General features: G+C 36.9%; 1 protein-coding gene across 1 annotated transcript in view; it reads left to right on the top strand.

Annotated features, from left to right (window-relative positions):
* The window catches only part of LOC308496884 (disintegrin and metalloproteinase domain-containing protein 18-like), a gene marked incomplete at both ends in the record, with an annotated part of 102,279 nt that overhangs the window by 68,281 nt on the left and 21,648 nt on the right, over positions 1 to 12,350 (top strand). The window lies entirely within an intron of this gene.

Below are 12,350 nucleotides of genomic sequence, written 5' to 3' on the forward strand. Positions count from 1 at the left end.
ATGATGTTTATCATATTTTCTCATGCTTATTTGCCATCCATATATCTTCTTTGGTTAGGTGTCTGTTCATATCTCTTTCTAAATTGAAAATTGGGTTGTTTCCTTATTGTTGAGCTTTAAGAGTTCTTTGTATGTTTTAGACCAGACCTTAATTAGATCTGTCCTTTTAAAATATTTTCTCCCAGTCTGTGGCTGTTGTTTCATTCTCTGAAGAGAGTCTTTAACAGAGCAAATGTGTTTATTTTTAGGAAATTCCATGTCTTTCCTTCATAGAACATACTTTTGGTTTTGTATCTAAAAAGTTATCTCCAAACCCAGGGTAATCAAGATTTTTTCCTATATTGTATTCTATGAGTTTTATAGTTTTGCATTTTTCATTTAGTTCTATGATATATTTTGAGCTAATTTTTATGAAACGTGGAAGTATTAATTTTTTTGCATCTGAATCTCCAGCTCCATTTGTTGAGGCAATCCTTTCTCCATTGAATTGCCTTTGCTCCATTAGCAAAGATCAGTTGACTAGTTTTATGTGGGTCTAATTCTGGTCTCTCTATTCTATTTCATTTATCTGTTTGTATATTCCTTTGCCAGTACCACACTGTTTTGATTACTGTATTTTTACAGTAAGTATCAATGTCAAGTAGTCAAATTGATACTACTTAGTTCTTCAGTATTGTCTATTCTGGGTCTAACATTGGTTTGCCAAATCAGTTTGTCAATATCCACAAAATAACAAACTGGGATTTCGCTTGGGACTGTGTTGAATCTACTGATAACAATACTGAGTCTTCTTATCCATGTACATGGAATATCTCTCCATTTATATAGAATTTGTTTCATCAGACCTTTGCAGTTTTCTTAATATAGATTTTGTACATATTGTGATCAATTTGTAATAGTATTTCCTTTTTTGGTGCTAATGTCAATAGTATTATATTTATAATTTTCAATTATTTCAATTTTCAATTATTTAATTGAATTTTCAATTATTTATTGTTGTATATAGGTAAGCAATTGATTTGGTATATTAATCTTTAATCATGCAACCTTGGATAATCACTCCTCAGTTTCAATAGTTTTCTGTTGATTCTTTGGGATTGTTTACGTAGACAATTCTGTTATCTGAGAATAAAGACAATTTTATTTCTTCCTTCACAATTTTTATATCTTCAAAATTTTTATATTTTTATATCTTTTATTTCCTGTTCTAATCTTACTGTATTTGCTAGGACTTTTAATATAATGTTAAAAATAAGAAGTAAGAGGAAATATCTTTGCCTTGGTCTTGATCTTAGTAGTAAACTTTCTAGCTTCTCACTATTTTTTTAATGTATATTTCATCAATGTAGTATGTTATTTGTACATATATAAATAAAGTAGAACAATTTCTTATTTGTATATTTAAAAATAAATTCAAACCTTTGAGAAAGTCACATTCAAATAAACATACTCAAATAACCAAAAGTAATAATAAGTTTCAGTCCCTGAAAAACAATAAAGGGGGATGAAATTCATAAACCCAGGAATACTTCTCACATTTCTTTTTCCTCTTCTTCACATTTTTCTTTCACATCATTTTATGTTGGAGCCTTTCATCTATGACCATTGAAAGTTCACAAAATAAATCCTCTTTTTCTCTGAACCTCATGGCTTATTCTTTTCTCTCCCCTTGTTCTCTTTTTCCTCTTTCTCCCTCAGCTTTGACTCTTTTTTATTCTCTGCTCTTTACTACTTCTCCTTGGGCTTTCTGCTCTTCTCTTTTGTATCTTAGCTTCACTTGTTCTCTGCTTTTTTCTTTCTTTTTATTTAGGTGTAATTAACATATAACATTATATTTCAAGTATGCAAATAAGGATTCAATATTTCTGTACATTGCAAAATGATCACCACAATAAGTCTATTTAATATTAATCACCATACATAGTCACAAAATTTTTCTTGTGATAAGATTTACTCTCCTATCAACTTTCAAATACAGTATGATTTAGTCACCATACTGTATATTCATTTCCTATAACTTACTTTTTTTTATAAGTGTATGTTTATACCTTTTGACCCCCCTTCACTCTTTTTTCCACCCCTTACCCCTGGCAGTCACCAATCTGCTCTCTGTATCTGAGTTTGTTTGTTTGTTTTAAATTCCACATATAGATGAGAACATGGTATTTGTGTTTCTCTTTCTGACTTATTTCACTTAGCATAATGCCTTCATGGTCCACCCATGTTGCTATAAACGGCAGTATTTAATTATTTATATGACTGAATAATATTCCAGTGGTGTGTGTGTGTGTGTGTGTGTGTGTGTGTGTGTGTGTGACATCTTTTTTATCCATCCATCAGTGGACACTTTGGTTGTATCCATATCTTTGCTATTGTAAATAACCCTTCACTGACCATGGAGGTGCACATATTTTTTTGAAGTAGTATTTTTGTGTCTTCAGATAAATACTCAGAAATGGAATTGCTGGATGACATGGTAGGTCTATTTTTTAATTTTTTGATGAACCTCCATAGTTTTTTCCACAGTGGCTGCACCAATTCACATTCCTCTTCTCCACATCCTCACTGACACTTATTATTTCCTGCCTTTTTGGTAATAGCCATTCTAACAAATGTGAGATAACATGTTGTTGTTTTGAATTGTATTTTCCTCATGATTAATGATATTGAGCATCTTTTCATGTACCTGTTGCCAGTTTATGTCTTCTGCTTCTCACTATTTAGTATAATGCTATCTGTAGATTCTTTTTTGTAAATGTTCTTTCTCAAGTTGAGTATTTCTCTGCTCTATTCCTGGTTTTCCGAGAGTTTTTATCATAAATGGTGTTGTGTTTGGCCATGTCCTTTTCTAAGCATCTATTAATATGGTCATATAACTTTTCTTTTTCAGCCTATTGATGTGATCGGTTATAATAATCAATTTTCAAATGATAAACTCACCTTATATACCAGGAGTAAAATCCATTATATTGTGTTATGTTATTCTTTTCTACGTTGATGGATTTAATTTGCTAACATTTTTGAGGATTTCTCTATTTATATTTATGAGTGATATTGGTCTGCAGTTCTCTTTTCCTGTAATGTCTTTGTCTTGTTTTGGTTTTGGAGTATTATGTCTTCAGAATGAGTTTAGAAGTGTTCCTTCTGCTTCATTATCTGGAAGAGGTTGTAGAGAATTTCATGTAATTTCTTCCTAAAATTATTGAGCAAATTCACCAGAGAACATAACTGAGACAGGTGCTTTCTGTTTTGGAAGTTTATTAAATTTGATTTAATTTTTTAAATAGATATAGATATTTTCAGATTATATTTCTTGGGTGAATTTTTGTAGATTGTGTCTTTAAAGGAACTGGACTATTTTAAATAAGTTATTAATTTGTGCACATAGAGTTGTTTAGAGTATTACTTTGTTATCCTTTTAATGTCCATGAATCAATAATGGTGGTACTTCATTAATTTCTGATATTGATAATTTGGATTCTCTGTCTTTATTTTTTCTTTGTTGGCCTGCTTTTGGTTTTGTTAATTTACTCTGTTGATTTTCAGTTTTCTATTTCATTGCATTCTCTTTTAATTTTCATTAGATTTAATTCAAACTTCTTTTTCTAGTTTCCTTCGGCTAAAGCTAGATTATGATTTTAGATATTTTCTAATATATGCATTCAGTAGTATACATTTTTCGCTAAGCACTAGTTTCCCTGAATCCCACAAAGTTTGGTCAATTGAATTTACGTTTTTATTTAGTTTGAAATATTTTGATTTTATGTAAACTGCTAGCGATGCAAGCTTGTCATAAAGTTCTATTTTGTCCATTTAAAATATTTTTTGCATCCACCACATAACAACCATGTAGGTAGTGATTTTGCCATTGACCATTATGTTGTCAAAATTTTCACTACTTTTTCTAACCTATTTCTCATATTTCAGTCAATGACTGCGTGTACAACTGTGGTCCTATAAGACTATCACTGAGCTGAAAAATTCCTGTCACTCCATGATGTATTAGCTGTCCGAGCCATTGTAACTTCCTAGCATAATGCATTACTATTAAGTTGTGGTGATGCTGGTGTAAACAAACCTACTGTGCTGCTAGTCATTTAAAAGTATAGCACATACAATTATGTACACTGCATAATACTTGAAAATAATAAACAACTAGATTTTTGGTTTATGTATTTATTATATTATACTTTTGTCATAATTTTACAGTGTACTCTTTTTTTTTTTTTTTTGTTTTGTTTTTTTTTTGTTTTTTTTTTGTTAATTAATTTATTTATTAGTTTCAGGTGTACAAAACAAGGTAATACTTAGACGTTCATCATTTATATCCCTCATACTGTGAACCCCCCTCCCCCCATCCACTATCCCTCCGACCTCACACTGAACCATCACATTATATATATCAAATTATAGTTGGCATTCATTAATGTTTAGCTTCTGATGTACAATGCCATGATCAGGTATCCACAGTATCCCTGAGGTGGTCTCCCAAATAGGACGCATGTCCATCGGATACCCAACAAAATCTTTACAACATTATAGAATACCTTCCCCAAATTAATTTTCAAAAGAAAAACCCTGAGGCCATCTTGTGGTTACCAGCTGCTTCCAAATCCCTTCACCTTTCCCCTTATCCCCAACCCCCTCCCACACACCCATCTAACCACTCTCGGTTTTTTCTCTGCGTCCCCAAAACTGACTCTGATTAGTTCATTCACATAGTCTTTTCTTTAGATTCCATATATAAGTGAGATCATATGGTACTTGTCTTTCTCTTTCTGACTTATTTCACTTAACATAATGTTCTCTAGATCCATCCATGTTGCTGCAAATGATAAGATTTCTTTCTTCTTTATGGCTGCGTAATACTCCATTGTATAAATGTACCACAGCTTCTTAATCCAGTCATCTACCGATGGGCATTTTGGTTGTTTCCATATCTTGGCTATTGTGTAAAGTGCTGCAATAAACATAGGAGTGCATACAGATTTTTGAATTGGAGTTTTGGATTTCTCCGGGTAGATGCCTAGGAGTGGAATTACTGGATCATAGGGTAGTTCCATTTTCAGATTCCTGAGATACCTCCATACTGTTTTCCATAGTGGCTGCACTAATCTGCAGTCCCACCAACAGTGCACTAGCGTTCCCTTTTCTCCACATCCGCGCCAGCATTTGTTGTTTGTTGATTTATTGATAATAGCCATTTTGACTGGAGTGAGGTGGTATCTCATTGTGGTTTTTATTTGCATTTCTCTGATGGTTAGTGAGGTTGAGCATTTCTTCATATGTCTTCTTGCCTTCTGTATGTCCTTCTTAGAGAAATGTCTCCCCAAGTCCTCTGCCCATTTTTTAATTGGGTTGTTTGTTTTTTTGGAGTTGAGTTGAGTAAGTTTTTTATAGATTTGTGATATTAATCCCTTATCAGATATATCATTGGCAAATATCTTTTCCCATAGAGTAGGATCCCTTTTTGTTTTATTGATGGTTTCCTTTGCTGTGAAAAAACTTTTTAGTTTGATGTAATCCCACATGTTTATTTTTTCTCTTACTTCGCTCGCGCGAGGGGATATATCAGTGAAAATCTTACTCCGGGTAATGTCCATGAAGTTTCTTCCTATATTTTCTTCTAGATATTTTATGGTTTCAGATCTTACATTTAAGTCTTTAAGCCATTTTGAATTTGTTTTTGTATATGGTGTAAGGAGGTGGTCCAGCTTCATTTTCTTGCATGTGTCCGTCCAGGTTTCCCAACACCACTTATTGAACAGACTATCTTTACCCCATCGTACATTCTTGCTTCCATTGTCGTAGATTAGATGGGCATATAGGCATGGATTTACGTCTGGACTCTCTATTCTGTTCCATTGATCTATGTATCTATTTTTATGCCAGTACCATGTTGTTTTGATTACTGTAGCCTTGTAGTATAGTTTGAAATCAGGTATCGTTATACCTCCCACTTTGTTCTTATTTCTCAAGATTGCTGAGGCTATCCGGGGTCTTTTATGGTCCCATATAAATTTTAGGATTATATGTTCTATTTCTGTGAAAAACGTCGTTGGTAGTTTGATAGGAATTGCGTTGAATATGTATATTGCCTTAGGCAGTATGGACGTTTTAATTATATTAATTCTTCCTATCCATGAACATGGAATGTGTTTCCATCTATTTATGTCTTCTTTCATTTCTTTCTTCAGTGTTGTATAATTTTCTGAGTACAGATCCTTTACATCTTTGGTTAGATTTATTCCCAGATATTTTATAGTCTTTGGAGCAATTGTAAATGGAATTGTTTTTTTAATTTCTCCTTCTGCTATTTTATCATTGGTATATACAAATGCAACTGATTTCCGAATATTAATTTTATATCCTGCTACTTTACTAAATTCATCTATCAGTTCTAATAGTTTCTTGGTGGAGTCTTTAGGGTTCTCTATATATAGTATCATATCATCTGCATATAATGATAATTTTACTTCCTCCTTACCAATTTGGATGCCTTTTATTTCTTTCTCTTGTCTGATTGCTGTGGCTAGAACTTCCAGCACTATGTTGAATAGAAGTGGAGAAAGTGGGCAACCTTGTCTTGTTCCTGATCTTAGGGGGAATGGTTTTAGCTTTTCCCCATTGAGTATGATGTTAGCTGTGGGTTTGTCATATATGGCCTTTATTATGTTAAGATATGATCCCTCTATTCCCACTTTCTTAAGGGTTTTTATCATAAAAGGTTGCTGTATTTTATCAAATGCTTTTTCTGCATCTATTGATATGATCATGTGATTTTTATTTTTCATTTTGTTAATGTGGTGTATCACATTAATTGATTTGCGGATGTTGAACCACCCCTGCATACCAGGGATGAATCCCACTTGATCATGGTGTATGATCTTTTTAATGTATTGCTGAATTCTGTTTGCTAATAATTTGTTGAGAATTTTTGCATCTATGTTCATTAGAGATATCGGCCTGTAGTTTTCTTTCTTTGTGGTGTCTTTGTCTGCTTTTGGGATCAGGGTGATAGTGGCTTCGTAAAAAGTGTTTGGGAGTCTTCCTTCCTTCTGGATTTTTTGGAAGAGCTTGAGGAGAATAGGTGATAATTCTTTTTTGAACGTTTTGAAAAATTCACCTGTAAAGCCATCTGGTCCAGGGCTTTTGTTTGTTGGGAGATTATTGATTACTGATTCAATTTCCCTGGTGGTAATCAGACTGTTCAGGCTTTCTGTTTCTTCTTGAGTTAGCTTTGGAAGGTTGTGCGCCTCTAGAAAATTGTCCATTTCTTCAAGGTTGTCAAATTTGTTGGCATATAGTTGCTCATAGTAATTTCTTACAATTTTTTGTATTTCTGTGGTGTCTGTTGTCACTTCTCCTCTTTCATTTCTGATTTTATTAATTTGGGTCCTCTCTCTCCTTTTTTTAATGAGTCTGGCTAAAGGTTTGTCAATTTTGTTTATCTTCTCTAAGAACCAACTCTTGGATTCATTGATCTTTTGTATTGTTTTTCTGGTTTCTATTTCATTTATTTCTGCTCTGATCCTTATTATCTCCTTCCTTGTGCTCCCTTTGGGTTTATTTTGCTGTTCTTTTTCCAGATCCCTTAAGTGTGAAGATAAACTGTCAATTAGTGATGTTTCTTGTTTCTTTAGGTAGGCCTGCAGTGCTATGAACTTCCCTCTTAGGACTGCTTTCGCAGCATCCCATAGATTTTGGGTCGTCGTGTTCTCATTCTCATTTGTCTCAAGATATCTTTTGATTTCTTCTTTGATCTGCTGCTTGACCCATTCATTATTTAGCAACATGTTATTCAGCCTCCATGAATTGGTGTATCTTCCTGGTTTTTTTCCCCTGTAGTTCATTTCTAATTTCATAGCACTGTGGTCAGAGAAGACAATTGGTATGATTTCAATTTTCTTAAATTTATCGAGGCTTGTCTTGTGTCCTAACATATGATCTATTTTAGAAAATGTTCCATGAGCACTTGAGAAGAACGTGTATTCTGCAGCATTGGGGTGAAATGCTCTGAAAATATCAATTAAGTCCAACTGCTCCAAAGTATCATTTAAGGCTGTTGTTTCCATATTGATTTTCTGTCTGGAGGACCTGTCCCTTGTTGTCAGAGGTGTGTTGAAGTCCCCTACTATGATAGTGTTGCTGTTGATCTCTGTCTTTATGTCCATCAGTACCTGTTTTATATATTTAGGTGCTCCTATGTTAGGTGCATAGATGTTTACTAGGGTTATGTCCTCTTGTCGGATTGATCCCTTTATTATTATATAGTGCCCATCTTTGTCTTTTAATATTTTTTTCATTTTAAAGTCTATTTTGTCAGATATAAGTATTGCAACTCCAGCTTTTTTTTTGCTTCCATTTGCATGAAATATGTTACTCCAACCCTTCACTTTCAGCCTGTGTGTGTCTTTTGATCTGAAATGAGTCTCTTGTATACAGCATATACAAGGGTCTTGTTTCCTTATCCACTCAGCCACCCTATGTCTCTTGATTGGAGCGTTTAATCCATTTACATTTAAAGTGATTATTGATAGGTACATAGTTATTGCCATTTTTAGATTTGTAGTAAATTGTTTTCATCTTTCTTCTATTTACAGAAGTCCTTTTAGTATTTCTTGCAATGCTGGCTTGGTTGTCATAAATTCTTTCAGTTTGTTCTTTTCTGGGAAGCTCTTTATCTCTCCATCAACTTTAAATGATAGCCTTGCTGGATAAAGCAATCTAGGTTGTAGGCCTTTGTGTTCCATCACTTTGAGTATCTCCTGCCACTCCCTCCTTGCCTTCAATGTTTCTGTAGAAAAGTCATTTGATAGTCTTATGGGAGTTCCCTTGTATGTAACCTTCTGCCTTTCTCTTGCTGCTTTCAAGATTCTCTCTTTGTCTTTAAGCTTTGCCATTTTAACTATAATGTGTCTTGGTGTGGGCCTGTTTGGGTTTATCCTGGTTGGAACTCTCTGCACTTCCTGGGCTTGTATGTTGGTTTCCTTCATCAGGTTAGGGAAGTTTTCGGACATTATTACCTCAAATATGTTCTCAATCCCTTGCTTCTTCTCTTCGCCTTCTGGTATTCCTATGATGCGCATGTTGTTGCGCTTGATGTTATCCCAGAGGTCTCTTAACCCATCTTCATTGTTTTTTATTCTTTTTTCTTTCTGTTGTTCAGTTTGAGTGATCTCTGCTAACTTGTCTTCTAAGTCGCTGATTCGATCCTCTGCTTCATCTAACCTGCTGGTCATTCCTTCAAGTGAGTTCTTAATTTCGGTAATTGTGTTTTTTAGTTCTAGCTGGTTGTTCGTTAAGATTTCTACATCCTTTTTTAGCTCTAACTGGTTGTTCTTTATGATTTCTATATCCTTCTTTATGTCTTCTCTAAGCTCCTTAAACATTCTTATCACCAGTGTTCTGAACTCTGTCTCTGACATGTTGGTTACCTCTGCTTCATTTGGTTCCAGTTGTGGAGGTTTCTTCTGTTCTTTTATTTGGGACATGTTTCTTTGTCTCCCCATTCTGACTGACTCTCTGTGTTTGCTTTGATGTATTAGGAAGATCCCCTAGAGCTCTTAGTTCTTGCTGGGTTATCTTATGTAGTATGTGTCTTTTATATTTGACTTGGACTACTTCGTTCTTCTCTGCATGTGCTCCACAGGAGGCTCGTGTGTTTAGTATATCGTCCTGTTCAAGAAGAACTTTGATTGCTTTTTGCTTGTGAGTAGGTGGGCTTAACTCCTAGGCCGTCTAGTTGTGAAACTTGGCTCTGCTCACCACAGGGTGTTCTGCTGGGTGAGGGTTGGCCACTTAAATGAGGTTTGGCCTCTATGGGCTCTTGTGCCTTCAGAGAATTCCCTCTGGGTGTGTGACTTGTAGGTCAAACTCGGTAGTACTCTGGTTTGGTCCAGAGTTGGCTTCTGGAAAATGTTGAATCTTGTGCCTCTTAAGCTGGGCCCTGGTAGGGCAGTTTCAGCACAAATCAAGTTACCAAGTACAACAACAACAACAACAAAGAAAACAAATCAAGTACATTCACAAATAAAATACAACCGACAATCCCCCCTCAACATAGGCAAAGATATCAAAGCAATAATGACAGAACAAAGCAAATCACTACAAGCAAAAAAAAAAAAAAAAAAAAAAAAAGGAAGTACCAAGCAAAGCAAAACAGAAAGCAGAACCAGTCTTGGCTTAAGCCCACCAGGTAATCTCCAGGTTGTCCTCTGCTGTGCCAAAGAGTTCCCTGCCTATTGCGCAGGCAGCGCTGGTCACCTGGTGCCCAGAGTGAATTTGGGAGTGTAGATTTAAATGCGAGGGGCTGAGGGGTCTGGATGACAGTTTTCAGAGAGACCATGCAGTTTCTGTCCTTTCCTGCACAAATGCACGCTGAGAGTAGCTCCACCAGCCCTGTGGTCAGTATTCCTGAGTCTTAGGGCCCTCCTTCCATGGGTGACTTGTAGGTCAAACCCGGTAGTACTCTGGTTTGGTCCAGAGTTGGCTTCTGGATATGTTGAATCTTGTGCCTCTTAATCTGGGCCCTGGTAGGGCAGTTTCAGCACAAATAAAGTTACCAAGTACAACAACAACAACAACAACAACAAGGAAAACAAATCAAGTACATTCGCATGTAAAATACAACCGACAATCCCCACTCAACATAGGCAAAGATATCAAAGAAATAAAGACAGAACAAAGCAAATCACAACAAGCAAGGAAAAGAAAAAAAAAAAGAAGAGAAAGAAAGAAAAAAAAGAAAAAGAAAAGAAAGGAAAAAAGAGAAGAACAAAGCAAAACAACACAAAACAAAACAAAAACAAAAGCAAAAAAACAAAAAAGCAAAACAAAACAAACAAACAAACAAACAAAAAAAAAAAATCACCAAGCAAAGCAAAACAGAAAGCAGCACCAGTCTTGGCTTAAGCCCACCAGGTAATCTCCGGGTTGTCCTCCGCTGTGCCAAAGAGTTCCCTGCCTAGTGCACAGGCAGCGCTAGTCACCTGGTGCCCAGAGTGAATTTGGGAGTGTAGATTTAAATGCGAGGGGCTGAGGGATCTGGATGACAGTTTTCAGAGAGACCATGCAGTTTCTGTTCTTTCCTGCACAAATGCACACTGAGAGTAGCTCCACCAGCCCTGTGCCCAGTACTCCTGAGTCTTAGGGCCCTCCTTCCGTGGGTGACTTGTAGGTCAAACCCGGTAGTACTCTGGTTTGGTCCAGAGTTGGCTTCTGGATATGTTGAATCTTGTGCCTCTTAAGCTGGGCCCTGGTAGGGCAGTTTCAGCACAAATAAAGTTAGCAAGTACAACAACAACAACAAAGAAAACAAATCAAGTACATTCACAAATAAAATACAACCGACAATCCCCACTCTACATAGGCAAAGATATCAAAGAAATAAAGACAGAACAAAGCAAATCACAACAAGCAGAAAAAAGAAAAAAAAAAGAAGAGAAAGAAAGAAAAAAAAATAAAATAAAATAAAAAAATAAAAAATAAAAAATAAAAATAAAAAAATAAATAAAAATAAAGACCACCAAGCAAAGCAAAACAGAAAGCAGCACCAGTCTTGGCTTAAGCCCACCAGGTGATCTCCAGGTTGTCCTCCGCTGTGCCAAAGAGTTCCCTGCCTAGTGCGCAGGCATCGCTAGTCACCTGGTGCCCAGAGTGAATTTGGGAGTGTAGATTTAAATGCGAGGGGCTGAGGGGTCTGGATGACAGTTTTCAGAGAGACCATGCAGTTTCTGTCCTTTCCTGCACAAATGCACGCTGAGAGTAGCTCCAACAGCCCTGTGCCCAGTACTCCTGAGTCTTAGGGCCCTCCTTCCAAGGATGAGTGGGAGGGGGCGGGCGGGAGATCTCTAAGCTGCTGAAAGCCGGGAGCTGCGACTGCCGCTTACTGCTGAACTCAGGGATTGCTTCCGTGGTTGCCCTTGCCCCGCCGCAGGCCAGCCAGAAAGGGTGGGGCCTGGGGATGGAGGGGTCTCCTCCCTCCCAGGCCAGCCACTCACACTCCTCCCGCAGGCCTGAAAAGGTGGTGGCTGGGGGTGTGGGAGTCTCCTCTCTCCTCGTCCAGCGAAAATCCCCTCCTCCCAGCCTCTTCCGATGGTCAGAGCCGGCTGCCAATCTTCCCAGCGCCTGAGCGCAGACGCCCCTCTGTAATCTGACACTGTTTCTCAGTTAGGGGTAGTTTGAGTCTCTGGAAGGGCGGGGGGAGGATTCGAAAAGCGCAGTGAGGGGCCCAGGTGTGGCGTCTCAGTTCTTTGTCTGCCCTAGGGCCCACGAGCTGCCCGCCCCGGCGGGAGCGATCAACTGTGGGACGCAGGGAAAGAGCTCACCTCCTGGACCCTACGCTCTCC

The sequence above is a fragment of the Rhinolophus hipposideros genome (genome assembly GCF_964194185.1).
Source record: "Rhinolophus hipposideros genome assembly, chromosome: 4".
Taxonomy (NCBI): Eukaryota; Metazoa; Chordata; class Mammalia; order Chiroptera; family Rhinolophidae; genus Rhinolophus; species Rhinolophus hipposideros.